This window comes from Bombus affinis, unplaced genomic scaffold (genome assembly GCF_024516045.1).
Source record: "Bombus affinis isolate iyBomAffi1 unplaced genomic scaffold, iyBomAffi1.2 ctg00000774.1, whole genome shotgun sequence".
NCBI classification, from domain to species: Eukaryota; Metazoa; Arthropoda; class Insecta; order Hymenoptera; family Apidae; genus Bombus; species Bombus affinis.
The window spans coordinates 41883-48416 of record NW_026109348.1 but is presented as its reverse complement, the minus strand read 5'-3'; the positions used below and the strand labels follow the sequence as shown (position 1 = coordinate 48416).

The following is a 6534-nucleotide window of genomic DNA, read 5'->3' as shown; positions in this document are numbered from 1 at the left end:
TAGAGCTGTGGAAGATGGAGATCTGTTAGAGAAAATGGATCATGAAATTGATCTTGAGTATAATTTTCAGACAAAATTTTTTATTGCATCATAAAGTACTCATCACGAGAAACGAAAGTTTCAGAAAACCCCTGGATCGTAAATAATTCGTTCTTTTGAAAAAAGCTGTTTAAAATTTCTTATACTAATCCCTATACTAATTGTGTATACTAATTGTATTTAGTATATTATGTTATAAATAATGGTTAATATAAGTATCAAAATAAATAGACAACAATTAATTAGATAACATCGTAATAACATAATATAATATAATGGGCGTAATCATATACAGTAAAACTTAGAAAATATGCTCTGGATGAATTCGGTGAAAATTATCCTTTGTTCCGTGGTATATATAGGCAAAAACGAATGGTAGACCGCAGCATAATAGTTTCCAACCATCCACAATTGTTCTAATTCCTCACTCGACGTCTTTCATGTTCATTCATGTAGGAAAAAGTATGTTATCGTTTAATAATAAGCTTTTAAGCGTTTAATAACATCTCGTCGAGTAGAAATTCCACACGAAGCAGTGAGAAAAATAATATTTGAAGAAGATCTATGTTCTCAGCTTCGTCGTGTGCAAGAACTTTGTAGGATAGATTGTATCATGCGATGAAAATTTTATACTTGTAAGTTAAGAAAATTGGAACGAAAATTCACGTTGTCTCAAAGATATCTTGTTTTTGGATAGAAATAGTTACTTTACTAACAACATTCTCAATATTAAGGATATGAACATCTTTGATTTAATCAAAGCCGCTGGAATACGCTAGATATTTCATATCTGACTTAAACATGTACTGCGACGAGCGAAAAAAGTAAACACATAAATGTAAAAGACTAATTTTTCAAGTGATCGGTAAAGATTAGGTAACAGTAACTACAAGTTATTATTAACGAAATGTAATAGTTAATTTTCATTAACATTAATAATGTACAAAACATTTTACAAAAATGGACATCTCAAACCATGTTTACAGTTTTGCACATTAATTATACTCGTCGAATCAAGGTTTCAACATAGGTATTTCGTCCACTAGTACTACTTCACGTTTATTATATCCAATAGAATTAACTACTATTTAGGTAAATTATTTTGTGGAATGGTCAAATAATGCTCTTTTCTCATTATACCTTCGACATTCGCTTTCTACATAAAATCAACGGGCTGTGTTTACACTTTTGCTTGTCACGGCGTATCAAGGAAGATTGAAATGTAAAGTAATTCGCACAAAAAAGTAGATATTAGTATTGATGTTATTGTATTCCATATTTGACCTTAAAATATGAATAAAATCAGTCTAAGTATTAATGAAATTTCAAACATTTTTTCTAAAACAACGGAACTTTCCTTTCTAATGAGCACTATATGATGCAATAGAAAAACAATTTGACACTGAAAATTGTGGTCAAGATCAATTTTGCGCTACACTTATTTAACCAATTTTCATCAAATCGAAGGTGTAGAATGGCTTGAAAAAAATACCGCGATAAATACTTTTTTGACACTTTGTACAAAGGTGTATATCAATGTGTATATCGATACACATACTCTGTATGTGCATATCCGTGGTATATATATCCGTTTTTCGAAGCAAAATGTCATCTACCTGTTCAAAAGAGCAAAGCAAAAACATTACATAGAGGGTTTGTTACTGTTAACACTCTCTATTTCCGTGCGTAAAGTATCCAACCAGATATCCAGGAACAGCTTTCAGGGAACGAGATTGAATATTTGATCGAATATATTTAATATGGCAATGTTACGTATAACAATATACGTATGGAATTTTAAAAGTCACGAGGGTTGCAGCGGACTCAATTTTAATGTACATTAAACATTTTGCTCATTGATGACCTTACCTTAATTTTTTTCTCCTTCCTCACTTTCTTCTCCTATGCGAGTGACACAGCAAGATTGATAGTAACAAGCGATTTCATTAAAACACAATCTCCTTTTCCATTTGATGAACACGATACGAGACGAGGGAATGATTTAGGAACACGACTTTCGAGCGGTTTCATCAACTATTAAGTTTCATTTATAGCAACGAACACTGCCAAAGACGTAATCAATAAGATTCGCGTAGGTGCCGTAGATGACGTAGATGAAAAAACGTAGATCAAACGTAAATGACGAAATTATACATTAATTTATTTTAACGCGTTAAAATTACGCTAATGACAGTTGTTCCATTCAATTTGTTCACATATTTGAGCCCTATATGGAACAAAGTGAACGGAACATCTGCAAACGTGTTAACCGGACAACGACGAATTTTCACATCTACTCCACGAAGCTTCACATATATCAATGACCACTACCGTAGTCATGGTCAAACATAGATGACGAAGTTATGTATTGATTCACTTTAACACGTTCAGATTACGCTAGTGACACTTGCGCAGTACTATTTGTTCATATATTTAAGCCCTATATGCAACAAAGTGAACGTAGCATCAGCAAGCGTGTTAATTGGACAACCACGAATTTTCACATATATTGCACGAAGATTCGTATATAACAATGATCACTGCCATAATCATGGTCAAACGTAGATGACGAGATTATGCATTAATTCACTTTAAAAATTACGCTAGTGACACTTGCGCAGTACTATTTGTTCATATATTTAAGCCCTATATGCAACAAAGTGAACGTAGCATCAGCAAGCGTATTAATTGGACAACCACGAATTTTCACATATATTGCACGAAGATTCGTATATAACAATGATCACTGCCATAATCATGGTCAAACGTAGATGACGAGATTATGCATTAATTCACTTTAAAAATTACGCTAGTGACACTTGCGCAGTACTATTTGTTCATATATTTAAGCCCTATATGCAACAAAGTGAACGTAGCATCTGCAAGCGTGTTAGTTGGACAACGACGAATTTCGTTTCGCAAACACCGACACGTGATACATTTTGAAGTTACGTGGATGCGAGAGTAATTCGTTCCCTTAAATTGCTCAATTTCCATTTCTTTCGCCATGTATATTCGAGTATTGCATTTGAATTGCAGAGCAGTGGGAAGTAACGGCGCACGTCGTTGATATATCGACAGGAACATGAATTCTTTTTTCATAGGATGAATACTTTTTTCATCGAATTATTAAACCGAATCAAGTTTTCAAATCCAATCATTTAATTTCATCGTTTTACATCGAACGTTTCAATCTTTTTTCTTTTAAATACCTTACCTATATTTCATCTCGTTGAATATTCCATATTTTTAATGCTACTACCACTTATTGGTAATTTCAAATATGTAATTATCGTTCTGAAGTTAGAAATTCGAAATAACATTCGTCAGTATATGATTCTACGTTTTATATAGAGTAATAAAAATGATACAATGAGTTTCGGTAAATAACCAATAAAAATTTTTGTTCCTTTTTCTTTTTCTTTTTTTTTTTTTTTTTTTTGGTTTTATGTATCCAAGGTCGAGAATAAACTATGTGCACGTTTCTTGTATTCGTTTCTTGTATTTTTATGAGGAATTCAGTCTTTTTACGCCACAAGAGTCTCAACGTTTTCGTTTTCACGCCTACGTTACGCTCGTTAAACACGTTCCAACAAGACCATGAATAAGGATAACAGCTTTAATGTTTTCACATGTTTGACACAATGTTTCACACAAAAACGTAGACTAAGAAGCATATGGCAGACCCATAGAACACCGGAGGACAAACGCAAACTAAACAACGCAACTAGAAAACTATCCTAAACTATAAAAAACTACAATAATGACCGTTTTCACAAATATCTCGCCAGCTTGTCCCCCACAGCCGACTCCAACTACTCACTATGGAAGGCCTCCAGGAAACTCACGCGCCTCCCACAAATAATACCTCCAATCCGCCGTCCGCAGGGTGGATGGGCGCGTAGCCCTATAGAAAAAGCCAACCTATTTGCCAAACACTTGACTGAAGTATTCCAACTCCATTCCTCCATAGCTGCAGCGGACGTTACCGAATATCTGCACACTCCCTTCCAAATGTCCCCTCCTATTGAACCCTTCACTTCTTCAGAGATCATAGAAGCAATCAGTCGCCTAAACCCCAAGAAAGCAGCAGGTCACGACCTAATAGGAAATAAAGCAATCAAGGAACTTCCGATAAAAGGGATTGCACTCATCGCATCAATCTTTAACGCTATCCTCCGCCTTCAACACTTTCCCTAGGCTTGGAAAATCCCACTGATCACCCTCATCCCTAAACCCGGTAAACCAATATATGAAACCAGCTCCTATCGCCCAATCAGTCTTTTACCTACCCTGTCTAAACTATTCGAGAGGATGCTCACGAATCGTCTCCTTCCACTCCTAGAAGAATTGAAAACACTCCCAGACCACCAATTCGGCTTCCGAAAACAACACTCAACAGTAGAGCAAATCCACCGCATAACCCACATGATCAGCCAAACCCTTGAAAAGAAAAAATACTGCTCAGCGGTATTCCTAGACATCCAACAGGCATTCGACAAAGTATGGCATAAAGGGCTACTCTACAAGCTCAAAAAGATCCTACCTCATCCATACTACTCCATCTTAAAATCCTACCTAACCAACAGACAATTCATAGTTAAATGTCTAGGCGCCACTTCCGCAACATTCCCAATAGAATCCGGCATACCCCAAGGTAGTGTCCTCGGACCCCTACTGTTTTCCATCTACACTGCCGACTTACCTATAGCAAACGAGGTAACAATAGCAACATTTGCCGACGACATAGCACTATTAGCTACCCACGCAGACCCGGCAATTGCCTCATCCACTCTCCAGCGAAGTATCGACACCATGGAAAAGTGGTTCCAAAAATGGGGTTTCAAAATAAACGAAAAAAAATCCTCTCATGTAACCTTCACGCTCCGAAAACAAACCTGCCCCCAGGTCACCATTAACAACACAATAATCCCAAGCAAGGACTCCGTAAGATACATGGGCATGACCCTGGACAGGAGGCTAACTTGGAAAAAACATATCTCAGAAAAAACAAAGCAACTAAAGGAAAAATTAAGAAAATTCTATTGGTTCACGGGCCGACGCTCCAAACTAAACATACAGAACAAAATAATCCTCTACAAGGCCGTAATAAAACCTGTCTGGACCTATGGAATCCAACTATGGGGAACAGCAAGTAATTCCAACATTGAAATACTCCAACGCTTCCAATCGAAAACGCTAAGATCCCTATCAAATGCACCCTGGTATGTTACCAACGAAACAATCCACCGTGACATCAAGATACCTACAGTCAAAGATGAAATACACAAGTCCAGAAGCAGATATAACACAAGAGTCAACAACCACCACAACCCACTAGTCACCCAACTACTGGACACGACGGACCGATCTACATTTATCATATTTTATATAAAATTAGAAGGGACCTTTAAAAAATTGCATGCAACAACACACTTACAGGTACTCTTGAATTAGTTTTTCTACATGTCCGATTATGTCTTTATATGTATATGTCAATTCAAATTTATTTTCTTAAATGTCCCTTAATGAAAAACTAACACTTCATATTAACTTTGAACTTTTGAGTTCTTAGAATATTCTGATTTAGTCACTGGCTGTACCATAAATTCATTTACAGATATTATATTTCCACCAAGAGCTAGTTTTATTATGAGCCTTCCTGCATCATCATCGAATCCTTCTATTTGACCATAATTATTACTTTGTTCTCCAGCTATAATTTTCACAAATGTTCCTTTCTCGATTTTAACTTCTTCCTCTTCTTTTTTGAAATCTGTATTTTTCTTCTGCAATGCTACTTTGTCTGCTCCAAGACCCATACCTTTTGGTCGTAATTCTGGTATGACAGCTGCTACTAATCTGTAATAGTTAGAATAAACGATTGTGAAATAAAAAATGATGTTCTCTGTTTACTTTCCAATAAGTGATGTATTAAATACATATAATTAATTTAATCCAGAGTAAAATTCATACTTTTCATTTCAACCAATTCCCTTTCCTGGTTGCCATCCCATTCCCCTTAACATTGCTACACCAAAAGCATCAATAGGAATTTTTTCATAATCTTCTAACGTAGACTGAAAAATACAAAACGATATTTATAATATGCAAATGTAATACATCTGTGCATTGCACATCAATATGTTGATAACGTACCTGTTCTTTGCCTCTTAATGATTCATCTTCTACTAAAGGTAAAGTTAAATCATTTGTTTTAGTTTCATATTTATTCTTTGACTTAAGTTCCCCAATGATTTCTTTAGTCGCTTGCTCTTCTAAAGTAACAACTTTATTTTCACTATCTTCAACTGGCTCTTTCTTTATTGATATTATTGGCGATGTTTTTCCATTAGATAGCTTTGATTTTGCCTCGTTAACACTAGCGTCTCCTACCTTTTCCTTATCTGCCTTCGGAAGGAAAATGTCTGCATCTATTTTATTAAGAATTCTATCATGCCAGGTTTTTGAACCTAGTAATGGAATAATTAGAGG

The 6534-nt window shown here is 35.4% G+C and overlaps 1 long non-coding RNA gene across 1 annotated transcript; it reads right to left on the bottom strand.

Moving 5' to 3' along the window:
- Positions 1 to 3808: 3808 nt before the first annotated feature.
- LOC126928270 (uncharacterized) lies at positions 3809 to 6122 on the bottom strand. Its single transcript, XR_007716489.1, has 2 exons — positions 6016 to 6122; positions 3809 to 5901 (listed from the first exon to the last, which is right to left on the bottom strand). It is a non-coding gene; the product is annotated as an uncharacterized LOC126928270 (long non-coding RNA).
- Positions 6123 to 6534: the final 412 nt, after the last annotated feature.